The sequence below is a fragment of the Acinonyx jubatus genome, chromosome D3 (assembly GCF_027475565.1).
Source record: "Acinonyx jubatus isolate Ajub_Pintada_27869175 chromosome D3, VMU_Ajub_asm_v1.0, whole genome shotgun sequence".
NCBI lineage: Eukaryota > Metazoa > Chordata > Mammalia > Carnivora > Felidae > Acinonyx > Acinonyx jubatus.
Genome location: NC_069392.1, coordinates 47,797,825 through 47,817,414, shown reverse-complemented (window position 1 = coordinate 47,817,414; position 19,590 = coordinate 47,797,825). Strand labels below are relative to the sequence as shown.

The 19,590-nt window shown below is 39.2% G+C and overlaps 1 long non-coding RNA gene across 4 annotated transcripts in view; it reads right to left on the bottom strand.

The window, feature by feature from the left end:
* Window positions 1–19,590, bottom strand: part of LOC113602223 (uncharacterized) — a 50,455-nt gene that overhangs the window by 10,304 nt on the left and 20,561 nt on the right. For all 4 annotated transcript variants that reach the window (XR_008291825.1, XR_008291823.1, XR_008291824.1 and 1 more), the window contains exons 2-3: window positions 692–783; window positions 213–277 (exon numbers count right to left, since the gene is read on the bottom strand). This is a non-coding gene — a long non-coding RNA (uncharacterized LOC113602223). The remainder of the gene's footprint in view (window positions 1–212; window positions 278–691; window positions 784–19,590) is intronic.

Genomic DNA, 19,590 nt, shown 5'->3' with positions numbered 1-19,590 from the left:
AGACTTTGTAAGAAGTTAAGCTTTCTTCCTAACCCCTTTTTTAAAATTCCCAGTTGATCGTGGAGCACAATGTAAGAGCAAAAAAGTCCCTGGACCAAGTTTAGCATAACAAAAACAAAATATCATTTTGACAAGAAAGTCCAGACCGCTACAGGAATGGGCAAGGTCAAGGAGAATATGGTCCAAACTGGGAGAGAGTCTGGCCAACTTACCCCAAATCGGCACTTGAAGATGGCAGTGGCTCACCAGGTCAGCCCAAGAGAAAGCTCCTTAAATACTGCTAGAAAGTAAGCAATTGTATATGGTCTCTTTTTTACTGAGCACCCGTCCCCAGGGCTAGTTTAGTTGTCAGATAACCCTAAACAGGCTCAGGAAGATTATAGAAAAGAACAGAGGAGCAGGTTGACTCAAACTAACTGAAAACACCATGAAAAATTCAAGATAAACAAGTGCTCAGATACCAGAGGGAAGACTTTTCCTAGACCTTTGGGATACCCTCCATGAGGAAGGCCAAGTCTAGAGAGTTCAGCAAAAGGGCATTGCCTCACACCATTTTACTTCTCAGAACTGCCTAGTCCCACACATCTTGTCTACCACATTCCTATCCTTCCAGGCATATTCAAGTCCATTTAGGACAATCATTTCTTCCTTCTCCTCTGTTCAACTCTTCACTCTATTTTGAAATACTCACCTCTCTCATATCTAGACATTCGCTTCATGTTAAGTCACCAAGGAATCTCTTTAGATTATTCAGTTTGACAATCTCATCTCTTCATGAGCTCTCTGATCAACAGAAAAAGGCAAAATGATTTTACCCTGATGTGACATGCATCTGATACTTCTTTTACCAATAAATGCAGGCATTCCTTCCTCTTTTTTTTTTTGCTTCATTTATTCATTTGCTATAGCCCTCTTCATATGAATAAAAAATCTCTGCTGTCATTGGAGTATGTTCTAGGTCTTCCAAGAGGAAAGGAATTGTGTCTGTTTAATTCACTTTGCACTGTTTCTAACAAAGCATGGAAAGAAAGAGTTATTGATATATTTTTGATATATAGTTTAACGGTTCCTCTATAGCTTCTCCTCTTGTATAATATGTTTTATTATTGCCTTTGACTTTCAGACATCTATATGATCAGTGGGTCTAAAGAGAAGGTCCTAAAGCAAGGCGATTGGGGAAGTTATCTAAAGGCACTATACTGACTATCACACCTTAACCTAAAGTATAGCTGTAGACACAGAAACATTTTACACTTCCAAGTTGACATATTTGTTTATTAGATTGGGGGAGGAAATGTTGAAAAAACGCATGATTCTGATCAATAGGAAAGCCATTTACAGAGCAGGGAGCAGACACTGGAAACCTACCTGATATTCATTTAATGACGTGAAGAATATGTCTAATCCTTCCCCCAAAAAACGTAAAAGTTAGGTATTATTCCACCCATCGCTTTGTGAGGGAGAAAACCGAGGGTAGAGAGGTTTAATGGCTAGAAGCCGAGCCAGCTTCCTGCCAAGGTCTCTCTGGCTCCAAAGCGGAGACCACACACGGCAGCCTATGGGCCAGATCTGGCCACAGATATGTTTGGTTTGGCCTACGATGCATTTTACTTAATATCTGAGTTAGCATTTTAAAATTGGAAAGCTTTCATCAGTAATAAGGAATTTCTGTTACGCAGCACCATTTGTGCTCACCTGAAGACAGTTGGGCATTGTCAAGGTCAGCCCCCTTAGAGAAGCCAGAGAGCTCTTGTTGTTCATGCTCTCCATCTAGGCATCATCACCCACTTACCCTACCTGGCTGGCCCCTAAGTGCCTCACCTTTTCATCCCTGCTTTGAAGTGTGTGTTCTTGAGTCTAGCACACTTCCAAAGGAAAAGCAATTCCTGAACATTTTCTTTGACCATATTTGTGTCATGCAATCCAGGTTCCCTTATCCTCATTCAAAATGCTGCTTGGCCTTTGGTCGTATACCCAGTGGGATCGCCAAACAATATTTCATTGTATGAGAAAATCTCTTTTGACCAACAAAAAAAGATGTTGGGGGAAATCCAGTACCTTCCTTTGGCATCTTTTTTTTCTTAGTCACTGGGTCCCCCTGGCAACAACATTCCTTCCCATCCCCTTCAGCGGAGATGAATCATTCTCCCATGCCCTTGGAACCTCAGGGTCTAGGACAAAAACTGGTTCCCACCAATGCATCCAGACTGCTATTCCATAACTTTTCTTCAAAAACTCCTTCTCTTTTAAAGGTGTACCCACCCTTCCTCTGAAAATTACCTATTTCCCAGCTTTCCCTGAGGATTTCCCCATCAGGCTCATAACATGCCTCTCCACCCCATTCCTGCTATTATCCTGGGTGACTTTTGCCATCCCAGTGACATTCAACTGTCTTTGCTTCTTAGGGCTCTAACCTCCTCCTTCTTCTGCTTCAACACTTGGAGAGCTAGAGAAAACAGAAGCCTAGCCATGGAAAGAGATAACCATGACTCTTGTCCCTAAAGAGCAGAAAACCTGTGGCAAACTATGTAGTACTTCATTTTATCCATTCATTTCCTTAACCAATCCTGAAGTTTAGAAAAATGTTCTTCAAAAATATTATGAACTGAAATGTACTCCAAACGCTAGTATAATTACCAACTTCAAGATGACAATATTAGTTTGACTGTAATTATCATTAGGCAAAAATAAACCCTGATTTAGTCTATCAAGTGCTCAAAAAATAGTGCATAGGCCACCACCGCGTATCAGAGTTATCCACATTTTTGTAAAAAACAGATTCCTGTACGCCACCCAATATGCGCTGAATTAGAATCTCTGCGAAAACCACTTGAGAATGTTCTCTTTTAACAATCTCCCTGGGATGAGTCTTATTTATATACAACATGGTTTCAGCACTGCTTATGTGTGTGCGTGTGATTTTTTTTTTAATCCTGGTGGATTATAGGTACTAATAAAGCCTGCTCCCTTCGTTCTATTACTTTGTTAAAAAGTTAATGGCTCTTGGCTCAGAGAAGGTCAGCGGGTATTGGTACTGAAGTCCTCTGTGGGATTTTGAGCCGCACTGAAACAGAAACTTGGCATCTGAGGTCCGCCAACAACAAGTAGAGCTGAAATGATGAAGTGAGTTATGGGAACAGCACTAGTCCCTGCCCAAACTTTGTGAAAGCTTTCAGGATGAAATGGAGAAATGGAAACTTTCCTCTTTGAAACCCAAAAGACAAATGTGGACTGAAGGCAATTTTGGCAACTCGACTTCACACTGAATGAAGTGAAGACAGTATGAGTTTTCCAATAAAAAATAAAAAAGCTCTTTTCCAATTGACCTAAGATGATTGAAAGTGGAAAATATTTGCTATTTGGGTTATTAGTTTGAAAGCAAGTGCCCCAGGAAATATTTTGCAATTTAACTTAAATGGTAAGAATGTACATTTTCTTGGACTTCATTAAAGAACGTGTCTCCCTTTGCCTTTCTGTTAGGTTGAACCATATGACATTGCCAACATTTGACCATCTCTGATGTACGAACGAACACAGCCCTTTCATACAGTTGCACTAACAGCTCCACTGATACCTACCCAATTCTAGCCGAATTAGCACTCATCTGGGCTAAGAAATAGCCTCCAAAAAGAAGCCCTGCTCCTCATCACTCTCCCCCTTTTATTCCTTTTTTTTCCTTTTTAAGTTTACAATTGTGGTAAAAGACACATAACATAAAAATGTACCATCTTAACCATTTTTAGGTGGCATTAAGGATATTCATGTAGTTACACGGCCATCACCACCATCCATATCCAGGACTCTTTTCATCCTGCAAAACTGAAACTCCATACCCATTACATAGTAACTCCTCCAGCCCCTGCAAACCGCTATTCTTTCTGTCTCTATGAATCTGACAATGCTAGGCACCTCATATAAGTGGAATCATATAGCATTTATCCTTCTGTGACTGGCTTATTTCATTTAGCATTGTGTCCTCAGAGCTCATTTGTGTTGCAGTGTCAGAATTTTCTTCCGTTCTAAGGCTGAATAGTATTCCATTATACATATAATTCCTCCCTTTGATCCACTCTACGCTCTTTGAAAATAAACTTCCTACAGCATCATTCTGCTCCCAGCTTCTCATTTCCTGGATTCAACGGTCACAATAATATAACCCTTACCCAATATCATCAATTAACTACATAAAACCCATTATTATCCAGCCCCTCCCCCAAACTTTATTACATTCTCTAAAAACATACTTATTTCCCCCTATTTTATTGTATTTCACACCGCCTGAAGTGCCTATTTCTCTTCTCCCTCTTTATTTTATATTATTTTTTTTAGAGAAAGAGAAAGCATGAGCAATGGAAGGGCAGAGAGGGAGAGAGAGAGGGAGAGAGAGAGGGAGAGAATCCCAAGCAGGCTCCACACTCAGCATGGATCCCCATGCAGGACTAGATCCCACAACCCTGGGATCATGACCTGAGCTGAAATCAAGAGTCAGACGCTCAACTGACTGAGCCACCCAGGCACCTTCTCCTCTACCCTCTAACCATCTCCTCACATGACCCCTCCAACCTACTCCTCGCCCACCCCACTCCTCTCCTTCCTTCCCATAACCATCCCTCACTCAGCTTGCTTCACCCACTCTTCCTGGGACACACTTCCACTCTTCTTGCCTTAACTTTATCCATAGGCTGATGGTACCAAATCTCTTTCTCCAGCTTGTATGTCTATTGTGGACTTTGCCCCATATTTGCAACTTCCTGATGGAGTTCTTTGCCTGGGTAATCCATTGGCACTTCCAACTCAACATGACTAAAGTTGAACTCATTGTCTAGCCCAAAGCCTGATTTCTGTTTATTTAATGGCATCACCATCCATCTACTCTGTCTCCCACATCAGGAACCAAGGAGCCAAATCAGACTTCCCCCAGTGCTGACTCCCCACAGCCAGAGGAAAGCTCACTAACTTCACCACCTACATTTTACTCAAGCTTCTCCTCTCCCTCCATCCATTCTGCTACTATCCTAGTTCAAACCCTCCTCACCCTCTCTCTGCAACACTGCAACAATTTTTAACTGTCCTCTCATTTTGTTCCCTTCTACACCATGCCCCATACGACTGCAACAACCTAGAATGGCCATGGTCCCCTGACATTGGGTAGTTTCCTGCCTCCTGGGCCTTTATTCACTTTGCCCCATCTTTTGAGCACCCACCTACCCCCATCACCCCACCCATATCTCTTAATTGCTACACTCAGCTCAAGAAGGCATTCTTCACCTCTGTGAACCTATGTGTTACTAGGAAGCAGTATGCTGTGGTGGTTAAGAGCCTAGAAAATCCTTATATGGATTTGAATTCCATATCTTCAACTTTCAAACTTTGGGACCTCTCCAGTTTATTTAACTTCTCTGAGTGCTGGTTTTCTCATCTCAGAAATGAGGACAGCAATACCTACCTCATAAAGTTACTGAGAGAAATAAATGGGGAAATGTGTAAAGTTTTCAAAAGTATCCAATGAATTATTTTCATTATCTCACTAGAGCCTGTGCATATCTCTATCTTTGCACACATAGGATTCTGATGATTTATGTATGTGTCTGGCTTCTCCAATAAACTGAATTCATCTTGTTCATCTTTGTAAGCCCAGACAAGGTACTTGGTAAATATCTCTTGAAGAAATGAATGCAAGAATGAATCCCATACACCTACCCCTATGTTCACACAGCACTATGCCTTTCCCTTAAGGCACATTCTGACTTAGAACAATGTGAAAATATGTCGTAACTTTTCTGTTAGATTCAAAGTTACCTGAGGGTGAAACCAGGTCTTGCTCAATAAATGCACATCTAATTGAATTTCAAGCTTTCAAATGTTGATTCTTTTTAATAAGATAATGGTTTAAAGCAGTGGGCTCCATTACTACAATATAGAAACAAATAAATACACTAAAAACCTGTTATTTCATTCATCGTCAGCTCCTTTTTTTCCATTAGCTGTACTCCCTGACCAGGTTGAACTTTGATCTTCTCAGATAGGGCACTCTTTTCCTGCCTTGAAGCCTCTCTGAAGGCAGCTCCCTGTTCCTGCACACTAGGGACCAATCTAATATCTCATCAGTCTTCAGAAAAGACTTTCCTGACCCCCAAGCCAGGTTCAGCGATTTGCAGTTACTTTTCCAAAGTACATGTTCCCACTGGAAAATGAGAAGATTCTTTGTGTCCAGGTAAGTCTCTGTCACATTTCTAACTTTTTATTCATCACCAAGTATATAGTCAACACTCAGCAAACTCATGCTGACCAACTGAATGGACAAAGCTCTGGGTTTTGGTCTTTCTCCATCATAAGACATTGGCAAATGCTAGACTGAAAAGGATTACACAGAAGTTACTTTATGACTAAATTCTTAAAGACTGCATCCAGAAGGCAGAAGTCTGTTCTATAACAGAAAAGACTGGGGAGAATTAAAAGGTGACCACTGTGTTGACCAAAAGTGGGGTTTCAGAATGATAGAAGCCAGGTGTGTACTTGGCTTTCTGAGACTAGGTAGATATGATTACATGATGGGGAAGAAGGCTGCAGTAGTTGTCAGGAGGCTTGATCTGCAGTGTCTGTGGCAATGGTTAATAGATCATTTGTATCAAGAGGTGAAATATCTGATCAGCTGACCCTGAAGTTGCTCAATTTGTGTAATCAAAAAAAATTATTTTTTTAATGTTTATTAATTTTTGATAGAGACAGAGAGCAAGTGGGGGAGAGGCAGAGAGAGAGAGGCAGACGCAGAATCTGAAGCAGGCTCTAGGCTCTGAGCTGTTGGCTCAGAACCCACGAACCATGAGATCATGACCTGAGCCAAATTTGGACGCTTAACTGATTGAACCACCCAAGTGCCCTCCCCCCAAATGTTTTAATTGTACTTTATTTTTTTAGTCTATTTACTTATTTTGACAGAGAGAGAGAGAGAGAGAGAGAGAGAATGAGTGGGGGAGGGTCAGAGAGAATGGGAAAGAGAGAAGAAGAGAGAGAATGCCAAGCAGACTATCTGCTATCACCACAGAGTCCCATGTGGGGCTCAATCTCATGAACTGAGACATCATAACCTGAGCCAAAATGAAGAGTCAGACACATTTAACTGGCTGAGCCACCTAGATGCCCCATAATCAAAAAATTTGAGAGCAAAAGAACACATGGTGAATATAGCCTCCATGGAAAATCATAGACACTCACATATTTTCTAGACCTATGTTGGTTTGTAGACAGCCCCTTGGTTGAAAAGAAGATCATATTTCTTTGAGGAAGGACCTTGCAAAACTACTGCAAGAATATATGGTAGATATTCATCAATCTTTCGAAAAGGACTTGCCATCATACGTTAGAATAACTGTGCATTGAGGCAATACCCAAACTTTTCTAGGTCTGTAAGAGACAGAGCCTGAACTGACCTTGACACCTTTGGATGCAAAACACCATTGTGATCCTCCAGTTAGAGTGGAAGCATATGTGGTCCTGATGGTAAATAAAATTCCAATATATGTCTGTTTTTAGTGAGTCCAGTGGATTCACAAACCGATGCTGTGTTTATTTCCTCTGAAAAGGATTAAATATATCTGAATATATATCTAAATATATCTGAAAAGATATATTTAGAAATGGCATAATTCTCACATTGGTCCACATAGCTGTGGAATAAGAGCCATGATGACAGAGAAAGACAAGCAGAATCCCCTGAAACTGCTTCTAGCCCTGGCCAAGAGGCTAAATCAGAAGCAATACCACATCCTGATGGTAGTTTTCGATTAGTCTTCAAAGACTTAAAGGATGCAGGGGTGATACTCTTCATCACATCTCTATTCAAGGGCTACTGTAATCTGAACCAAGTGATGGCTGGTCATACTTGGTATCTTCGTGGCAACAAAATAACACAGTTTCTGACATCTAGCTTGTGGATTTTGATCTAGTGAAAGCATTCTTCTTAGTCAAAAGAAAAGAACAGAGATCACCTTTATACAGAAGAGATAGAATATTCACTGTCTTGCTTGACGGCTATGTTAATTCTGTTGCCTTTTGTTACAATGTGGTCCATAGGGACCTTGACCATCTTGACATCCCTCAAATTATTACATTCACTCACTAAAGTGATAACATCAGGTTAATTTGCCCTATAAAACTGGAAATGACAAGTTCCCTGATGTTCTAGGAAGATACAGGTGTGCAACAGAGTGGGAGTTAAACCCCATGAAAATTTAGGATTCTGCTGTATCAGCGAAGATTTTAAGGGTATGGAAGTCTGGAAGAGGTGGGGCATTCCCTACATTATGGAAAATGACAGAGTCTTCATTCTTGGGGGCCCTCTTAGGATTTTGGAGGTAGCCAATACTGTGGTTGGGAATACTTGTTTCACTCATGTTGGGAGCCACCCAGAAGACTGCCAGTTCAGCTGGGGCTCAGATCAAGAGAGGACTCTGAAGCAAGCCCAGGCTGGGGTACCAGCTTATCTGCCCCTTGGCCATATGACCGAGCATGTCTGATGATACCAAATGTTTTTATGGTAGATAAAGATGCTGTGTGGAATTACTGACAAGTCCCAACAGGAGAGCTGCAACACATACCTCTTGGGTTCTGAAGCAAAGACATGCCTTCAGCAGTATGAGTAGTCTCTACTTGCAAAATAGTTATTGGCACCTAGCAGAAACTCGACTTGTCCATGGGACACCAAGTGCCTCTGTAACTGGAGCTTCCTGTTAAGAATGGAGTATTATCAGATCCACACACTTATAAGGGCAGATGTGAACAGTAGCAATCCGTTATACAAGAGAAGTGTTATATTTAGAATCAGGGCTGGCAGTTCTTGAAGTTATGAGTAAATCACAGAAATAGGTGATGAATAAGAGGCCCATATTCCCATGTCACCTGCCTCTATTGCATGGATGTCTCTTCATCAGCTCACACACCTATGGTCTGAAGGTGTGTTCTCTCCGATCAACTGAGGAAGGAGAAAATAACCTAGGCCTGAATCACAGATGGGTTAGTGTGATATGTGGTTTTAGACAAAAATATACTACGGCTCCATTCCAGCCCCTCAGGGGTGGTTCTAAAGGACAGTGGTAAAGGGAATTTCTCACAGATGGCAAAGCTGCAAGAAAATACACTTGTCCATTCACTTTACATGAAGGAGTAGCCTGAGAGGTAGATATGCAAGGGTCCCTGGGTAGAAACCAATGGCTTGGCTTTGTTCAAAGAAAAGCCTATAAACAAATGAGATTGAAAGACTGAGGAAAATGAGATCTGTGGAGGAGGTATGTAGATGGAGGGACTTATGGGAACAGGCACAAACAGTGCAAGCAGATCTTTGTGTCTCAGGATTATCCACCCCAGGGGAGGTTCTCAACAGTCACATGAGCAGGATGGCTGTCAGTTTGCCTCTTGGCCCTCCTTCCTCGGTGCTGATACAGTGGGCCCACTAGCAGAGGGTTGATGATAGCAGGGACGAAGGCAATGCATGAGTCTGACAGCATGACTCCCCGTTTCCAAAACAGATCTAGCTACTTCTACTACTGAATGCCCCGTATGCTTGCCGCAGAGACTAGACAGCTACTTGGCATCAGATGATTGTACCGGGCCTCTTCCACTACGGAGGGAACAGCAGTTTGTCCTACTGTAATCTACATCTGTTCCAAATGTTGGTTTGCTTTTAGCACCGTCATCAACACCACCATCCAGGACACTCAAAAAGACTGATCTAGCAACATGTGTCTCACTAAACATTGCTTCCAACCAAGGGACTCATTTTATGGCAAGTGAGATATGGCAATGTGTACACAAGCATGGAATTCACTAGATTGACTATGTATCATTTTGCCCAGAAATCATCAGCAGAAGATGGAATGGCCTGTTAGAGACTCAACTAAAGCACCAGCTTGAGGGTTGAGGCACTGACCTTCAGGATATACCATATACACTGAATGACAGTGCTGTGTCCCAATAACAGGAACACGAGGCTCTTGAATACAATAGTGGAAGAAGGACCCTTCCCTCTCTTCGTTACTCACAGAGAATGACCTGCAGAATTTGTGCTTCTCAACCCTGGAAATTTAGACTCTGCTGGCTTCAATTTCCAGGTTCCTGGGGGGGAAATTTTCAGCTAGGAAAAACAATAAATTCCCATTAGCTTTCTGAACACTTTGAACTCATCATGCCATTGGGGGAAAAGGCAAAGAAAAAAGGCACTATACTGGCAAGGGGTTTTGACTCTGATCTCCATAAGAAACGAGACGTGCTACAAGGGCAGAGAGATAACTATAAAGGCAGAGAGAAGGAAGTCTAGAACTCAATGGAGTCCTTGAATGTCTCTTGGTGCTTTCATTCTGAGAATAGCAAATTAACAGTTGCAGCAACCACAGTCCAATGAGCATAAAGCAGCTAAATGTTTCAGATCCCTGAAGAATGATGATCTAGGTCGTAACACCAGACAAGCAATCCAAATGAGCAAAAGTGCCAGCTGAGGGCAAGGAAATCTCGAATGGGTGACGGAGGTAGCAGGTGGTGAATATCTATTATAATCTTGAGGGAAGCTGCAGCAAAGGGGAAAATTCTTATTTTAGTCTGTTAGAAATTTTGGTTTTGAAGGAAACTCTGTTCTCCACTGGATTTATAACTTTCCACTTGGGAAGAAAGTGAGGGTAACTTTATTTTCACAAAAGTGGAGGCTCATATTACAGTGTGGGAGGATATAATGCTGGCAGAAGTGGGTCTGTGTGGCTCAAGGGGTGGACGTATCAGAAACCTTACAGACACAACTTTAGATTTTCTCAGCCTTACCTGCCTTCTATTTCAGCTGCCATGGAAACAACCAGCCTTGCATGGGCTCCAACTAACTTCACATAGGCTCAAGCGGACAGGACCTTACTTTATGAATGCACTTATGGTCTCTTGTGTCTTTCCCCAAGATTTCCCTGTTAACACTTTATGGGAGCTTTAACATCCCATTGGGTGAACTTCTGACCAATGAAAAACAGGAACTGACAGATAAATTCTTCTCTTTCTTGAGATGCTGGGGTTTTTTTCAGACGCTGTGATAGTCTCTCAGTACCAGGCTATTAATCACCCTTAATGGGAGTAAGTTAGGTGATGAATTCTTAAATCTGCTCGCTCTCTCTCCTTCTCTGCCTCACTATTCTTATCTTTCACTCTTGCTCCCTAGGACAGATCCCCTGGACTTTATCAGTCAGAGTTTGATCATAAAAAAAGAACCGCTGAGAGTGGAATAGAAAGAGGGATTTTTAAAATAGGGATTTCACTTTATACAATTGTGTGAAACTGTTAGAGTTTATGGATGTCTGTTATTTATGTGTGTGGTGCTAGATAGGGCAAACATTTGGGAAAGATAGCTGCACATGAAGTGGGTGAAAATAGGACCATCTGGAACATATTGGGGTGAGCTATAACCCAGGACAACGTGTACCTGTGGCAGTCTCTTGCCACCTGGAAGTCTTCAACTTCCTTGATGCAGATGGTCTATAGGAGTCACAAATCAGATACGTGGAAGGTGAAAATCTGATGGAGGCAGCAGGAGATGCTAGCCTGACTTATAAACAAAGGGCTTAATGGGCTTATGAAAAAAGTGGCCATGGTGGCAGAAACGGAGGTTATATGGTATATATCGTCTCAGAAACATGTACATCCCTTCATCACAGATCTAGCTACACCCACCAAGTACCAAACAGTAGAAAACACTGTGAACAGTAGAAAACACTATCCTACTCCACTCCCAACTGACTCTTGATGCTAATGTGACACCATATCAGTCCCCAGCAGCATCAGCCAGCCACCTAATGACAGATCGATTACATAGGATCACTCCCATTATGGAAGGAGCAGTGATCTCATTACTACTTCCAGTCAGTCATCTGCCATTGAACTTTCTCAGCTGTGGCTAACTTTATATTCCTCTCACCCTGATCCAACACCCTATGATCCATTCCCACCCATGTTCGCCAAAATGTCTAGAGTTACAAATTGAAAAATATTTTCTCAGATAAGGGCTGCATGTACTGACAGAGCAATGTCAGCAGAACTTAAGGATTCAAGATCCCAACTTTATGAGAATATGCCCATATTTTTCCATTCCAAATTTTAGAATGCCTCTGTTTTCCTATCAATACTTTATGTAACCTAAGAGATCCAGTGAAATTGAAAATTCATTTTATTTTATAACACAACTACCTACAAGATTAGAATTTGGGTTTGATTTCAGAAATCTCAGCCCTGCATGTACAGAATATAAGGATTTGGAGGATGGTGGGCATTCATAGAGACTTTCAGGTCCCTTATATAGATCTTGTATTGAAAATTTAAAGTGCTGCATTCATAACTTTCTTTTCTCAAGCTCTCTGGCATGCTTAGAAGCAACAAACCAATACTATTATATTCCATATTGGTGGGAAAAAAATCCCACTAATATGGTAGCAAATACTTGATCACCTAAAGCCATACCTTCTATGACCATTTTATTGCAGATGAAAACTGAATTAAATGCTTACCACTTAATGTGATGAACTACCAATGTTCTTCTTATCACGGTAAACAGTGTCATTAATGCTTTTAAATCTAATTGATTAAGAAGACCAATTTCAGGTCAGCCAGAATCAATTTAGAAAACCCATCCTTAAGGTTCTGTTTTCGTTTCTCAGTACCAAATTTAGTATCTGTCAGAGTATGATCAACAAGAAGACCATAAAGAGTGATATACAACACAATAAGAGATTTATTGTAGGGATTCAAGCCTTCAATTTTGCTGATGCAAGTGACCTCATGAGAAGCTGAGAACCTTCATCACAGAGCGAAATCTACAGTTGGCTCAGGAATTAGAGAAGCTGAAAGAGGCAATCGTAGATGTCTAGTCTGTTTTCTTACCTATAATTCAAACCAAACTAAAATAATTCTATGAAAGGTAACAGCAGTCTATCTTTCATTTTTCATAGGAATATTTGAAAACCTTTTCATATTCCCTAAAATTCCAAGCTAAAATTTAATTTAAGATGCTCTTTCAATAAGTGAACCATCCATTTTTTTTCTGAATAATTAATGGCACAAACTCAGAAAATAAAGCTAAATTTTCTTAAGTGTAATTTATATTATTCTAGCTCTGTTTGTGCCAATTTATTTTTTATATTTTCCCATTATGTTTAATTTGATTTTAAAATATTTATCTCCCCCCTTTGTACATGCAAACTCTGTAGAAGATAGGCATATGAATAAGATTCTGTACCAAAGATCATATAATTTAGAAGAGAAAATGCAAATTTTTAAAACTCAGAATATGATAAATTTAACACAATAACATTAAAGAACTTTTTATGATAATTTGAAGGAATGAGAAATCACATCCACAAGTGGAGAAACTCAGGAATAAAATATTAAAGGAGTGGCATTCAAGCTGAATATTAAAGCTTGAAATGGGTTCCTACCAGAGTGGGGGAATAGGAAAAGAAAATCTTTCAAGGAAAAGAGCAAATGATATAGGCAATGATGTGTTTAAAAGAAAGCACAGGGAAGGGGCACCTGGGTGGCTCAGTCGGTTAAGCGTCCGACTTTGGCTCAGGTCAAGATCTCACGGCTCGTGAGGTCGAGCCCCTCATCGGGCTCTGTGCTGACAGCTCAGAGCCTCGAGCCTGCTTCAGATTCTGTGCCTCCCTCTCTCTCTCTGCCTCTCCCCTGCTTGTGTTCTGTCTCTCTCTCTCTCTCTCTCAGAAATAAATAAAAACATTAAAAAAAAAGAAAGAAAGTACAGGGTGGTCTCTGATCACAGACAGTAGTCCAGTTGAGCTGCTGTGTGAGTGGGATCTAGGGGAGAGGGAAGGTAGGTTGCGGGAACTATTGCTGGGTTTAGGAGTTGGTGCTTTATTTAGCGGTCCATAGAGAGGCACTGGGAGTTTCTGAATAAGAGAATGACAAGTTCAAAGCAATGTTCCAGGAAGATTATTTTGGCAGTTGTATGTAGAGAGGGAGGACCGCAATGAATTAGAAAGAACCCCAGACTGGGAATTGGGGGACCTGGCCAAACCTAACCTCTGTCTAATTTAAGGCAAGTCATTTCCTCCAGTGAGCCTCAGTTTTCTTCTGTGGAAAATCAGAAGGGGAATTTAGTTATCTCTAAATTTTCTTGCAGCTCCAAAATGTTTTTAAAAAAAAAAAAAGGGCCAAAAGTTAAGAGGCTTTGCAAAAATGAAACCTTCAAATAAGTGACTTTTACACCGGTGGTTTACTTCATTATAGAGAAATTAAAGATGTGATTAAAAGAAAACATTCCTGGGGCGCCTGGGTGGCGCAGTCGGTTAAGCGTCCGACTTCAGCCAGGTCACGATCTCGCGGTCCGTGAGTTCGAGCCCCGCGTCAGACTCTGGGCTGACCGCTCAGAGCCTGGAGCCTGTTTCCGATTCTGTGTCTCCCTCTCTTTCTGCCCCTCCCCCGTTCATGCTCTGTCTCTGTCCCAAAAATAAATAAGCGTTGAAAAAAAAAAATTTTTTTAAATAATAAAAGAAAACATTCCTTTCTGATATTCTATAATCATAGGGAATGTCTTTTATCAAAGAACAATCCAAATGATTTGATCTCATGCTAGCTCCATAAAAAAGTTTGCAAGCAGTTTTAATAGCAAGAATGTCCCCCTTATCTATATACTTTCTTAAACAATTATTAAGAACTTGCTGGAGTTAAAAAATAAAAAGAGCCAGAATGGTAGGTGAGCAAGCCCATCTGGGAAAGAGAACCTGAGACAGGTCTCTAATCTCTAGGGAACAGCGCAAAAGCTGTCAGTGTGCCCTGTGCCCTCTGCCTGCCACAGCAACAAGGAAAAGCAGTGAACAGGCAGCTGACCTAAAGGGATCCACAGGGGTGAGGACAAATCCCGGCATGTGGACCCAAAGAGGGACACTATGATGTAATAACATTTATCTCAGAAGATGCCAGAATGACAGGTATCAGCAACCAGAAATGGTAGAGCTATAGAGAACTCAGAGGCGGCCACACCAGCCAGAGGAAGTCTCTGGAGCAGGCACTTCCTTCTAGAGGCGGTGATGCTGTTTCTGCTGCCCAGAACCTAAAGGTCAACTTGGAAAGAAAGGTAGGAAAGCATGAACCCTAAAACTGGCAAAGACTTCTTATAAGAAACTGAGAAAACCCAGAATGACTGAGTTTCCTCACAATCAGTGAATAAGTCATTAAGTCATGTTACAGAAAACCAAATAAAGTGTGACTTGTACACACCTGCGTGTGTGGCCTGTAAGAATCTGACCAAGTTCACTAAAGGGTGAAATGAAGGATGAAGAACTTAGATAATATAGACCACTCTTTTAAGAATTTTGGTTATAGAAGGGAAAATGTAGGCTGGTAGACCTATAGGGTTTTGTATTATTTTAGGATGAGAGAGACAAGTGTATATATATGTAAGAAGTTAAGCCAGCAAAAATGATTATGTTGAAGACATACGAGAAAAATGAAGGATTAATGGAGGAAGGTTTATGAAGAGGCAGAAGATTAAGATCCAAAGGACAAATTGGGAAAGTGAGCTTTGATTGGCATATAAATCTTTTATAGATCAAAAAAAAAAAAAAGGCGAAAGGTTGAATCCAGAGAATTGGTAGTGAAGAAGAGATGACCTATATTTAGATTGCTAACTTTAAATTATTACTATCAAAAATTAAGGAAAGGTCAACCCTACTGATCCCACAGATGCTTAAAGGATAACAAAAAATACAACAAACACCTTGGTGCCTCAAAACTTGATAACTTAGATGAAATAGACCAGTTTTTTTAAAGGACACAAACTACCAAAACTTACACACGGAGAAATAGATATCCTGAATAGCCCCATATCTATTAAAGCAATTGAATCAGTAATCAATAATCTTTCAAGAAGAAAGCATCAGGCCCAGATGATTTTGCTGATGAATTCTATCAAAGATTTAAGGAAGAAATGACACAATTCTCCATGATCTCTTCCAGAAAGCAGAAGGAAAGCTTCCAAACTCATTCTATGAGGTAGTATTACCAAAAGCAGCTAAAAACATCAAAAGAAAGAAAAAGTGCAGGCCAATATTTCTCGTAAACATAGATGTAATAAAAGTCCTCACAAAAATTGATGATATTCAAAACTATAAAATGAGTTTCAATAAATTTTAAAACAAGAGCATGTTCCCTGGCCACAAAGAAAACAAATTGGAAATCAATAACAATAAGATATCTAAGGAAGTCCATATGTTTAGAAATTAAGAGGTAATGCTTAGATTCCTCCTTAAATGATTTTATCAGAATATATAAAATGTCCAAAGTTGATGACACGAAATTCCACTTAAAGAGCTAGAAAAAGAGCAAAGTTAATCCAAAAGAAGTTGAAGGGAAGGAATCAGAAAGACAAGAGCAGAAATCAATAAAGTGAAAGACAAACAATAGAGAAAACAATCAAAACTTTGTCCTTTGAAAAGATCGACAACAAATTGACAAATCTTTTGTTAGACTGAACAATAAAAAGAGACAAAGCACAAATTACCCCCATTAAGAATAAAAGATCCTATCAGTATACGTAAGGGATGATAGGAGAATATTATGAACAACTTTATGCCAAAAAATGTGACAGCTTAGATAAAATAGATAAATTACTTTAAAAGTAGGGGCACCTGGGCGGCTCAGTAGGTTAAGTGGCTGACTTTGGCTCAGGTCATGATCTTGCAATTCATGGATTCAAGCCTCACATCAGGCTCTGTGGTGACAGCTCAAAGCCTGGAACCTGTTTGGGATTATGTGTCTCCCTTTCTGCCCAACCTCTGCTTATACTCTGTGTCAGTCTCTCTCAAAAATAAATAAACATTAAAAAAAAAATTTTAAGTACAACTTACCAAAACAGATATAAGACGAAACAGAAAATCTAATCATATATTTATTGAAGGTAATAGAATTTATAATTTAAAAAAAATTCTCCACCAAGGAAATTCAAGGCGTAAGTGGTTTTACTGGTAGATTCAATTAGCATTTTAGGAAAAAATAATTTCTACTCTTACATAAAATCTTTCAGAAAATAGAGGAGGAGGAACACATTTCAGCTTGTTTTACGAAACTAGCAATTCTGAATCTAATATTATATAAAATGGATACTACATGTGAACAAGTAAGGTTTAAGCAAGGAATGTAATGTTGGTTTAACATTCAAAACTCAATTAATGTAATTCAAAATATTAATAAAATAAAAGAGGTAAACCATATGATCATTTTAATCAATGCAGAAAAAATATTTGATAAAATTCAACACTTGTATGATTTTTTTTAATTCTCAGAAAACTAGAAATTGAAGCTATCACAGACTGATATCAAATGTTTTTCTCCAAAGATGGAGAACAGGTACAGATGCTCATTCTCATCACTTCTATTTAACATTGCACTGGAGTTCCTAGCTATTGTGATAAAACAAGAAAAAGAAATAAAAGGCTTAACTATTACAAAGAAAATAAAAATTGTCTCTCTTTGCAGATGACATGATAATATATGTAGAAAATCCCAAGGTATTTGCAAAACAACCACTAGAATTAGTATGTAAATTTAATATTGCAAGTTACAAAGTTAATATATAAAAATCAATTGCATGTTTTAATATTAGCAGCAAACAACTAGAAAAATGAAATTTTTAAAATTCCATTTACAACTGTATCAAACCCTGAAACTCTAAAGAATAAATTTAACAAAAATGTGCAAAATTTTTATACTGAGAACTATAATATTCAGCTGAAAAAAGAAATAAAGACTTAAATATAAGCTTATAAATTGAAGGGTTCAATAGCATTAATAGGTTAATTCTTCCTGGGTTGATCTATAGATTCAACCCAATTCCACTCAAAATCCCAATGGGTTTTCTGTAAAAATAAAAAAGCTGTTTCTTAAATTTATGTGAAAATGCAAAGGACCTAAACTATCCAAAAGAATGAAATTAAAGGAAATATACTCTCTGATTTGAAGACTTACAACAAAGCTACAGTAATCAAGACAATGAAGTTGTGAGGTAAGATTTGATAAATATATCAATAAAACACAAGGAAATAGACGCACTCCTATATGAACTTTTGATTATAAACAATTCAGCAAAACAATCCAGTGGGAAAATTCTTTTCAACAAATGCTGCTAAAGCAACTAGATACCCACATGGAAAGAAATTAACCTTGGCCTCTACCTCCAAGTATGTACAGAAATTAATTTGAGATGGATCATAAACTTAGACATAAAAGCTAAAACCATAAAACATTTAATACACGTATAGGAGAACATCCTTTTGACTTGAGGCAAAAGTTTCTCAGATTTCATAGAAAGCAAATAGCCACAAAAGAAAAAATAAATAAAGTAGATTTCATGATTTTTAAAATTCTTCTCATCCAAAGACACTGGTAAGAAAAAACTTTAAACCAGGAATTGGAAGAAAATATTTACAGAACATCTATCTGACAAATGATTGGTATTCAGGAAAGATAAAGAACTCTCACTATCTTTATTAATAATACAAAGACAATGGGGCGCCTGGGTGGCGCAGTCGGTTAAGCGTCCGACTTCAGCCAGGTCACGATCTCGCGGTCCGTGAGTTCGAGCCCCGCGTCAGGGTCTGGGCTGATGGCTCGGAGCCTGGAGCCTGTTTCCGATTCTGTGTCTCCCTCTCTCTCTGCCCCTCCCCCGTTCATGCTCTGTCTCTCTCTGTCCCAAAAATAAATAAACGTTGAAAAAAAATTTTTTTAAATAAAAAAAATAATAATAATAATAATACAAAGACAAGCTAACCAATTAAAAATGGCCAAAAGGTGCTCAATATCACTACTTATCAGAGAATAAGAAAACCACAACAAGAAATCACTACAAGTCTGAGTTCAGCAAGGTGGGGAGGCATAAGCCTTCCACAAAGAGGCTACCAGATACTAGTATACAGCAATTCAGTCTACCTCCAGAATAATCCCCCTTAAAGTGAGAGCTATAATTTCTACATCTTTCAAATTCCAGTTTGATTGGGACAATCCTAAATACCAAGAAAAACAAAACACTTGTGTTTTCGTATTTATAGTATTCCTTACTAGTTGTTTCATTTTGTTTGATATCCATGTTCCTTTCGAGGTCCTTAAAGAAAAATATTATAATTTTTGTATAATAAATATTTATCCCAGAGTCTGAAATATAACATAGGAATCATTGAACATCTGAAGAGTGAATGAATGAATGAACAAATGAATGAAATCATAAATAGCCTAAGTTGATTTTTTTGACTATGACTTTTTATAGTAAAACTAAAGATTGCTATCAATGATCTTTAGATCATCTTACATATAAAATAATTATACTCCTAAAAGCTAAAAACACATTTTTAAATATTTTAAAATCTGAGGTCATTTTTCTGGCAAATAAATTTTTAAGTTGAACTTTAAAATTAGATCGCTGAAATACTATCATTGAGAAAAATTTTGAAAATTTCTTTTTGGTTTTTCGGGGGGCTTTTTTGAGGGGGGCACAAATGAGTGAGGGTGGAGAGAAAGAAGGAGAGAGAATCCCATGAGGGGCAGAGAGAGGAAGAGAGAGAGAGA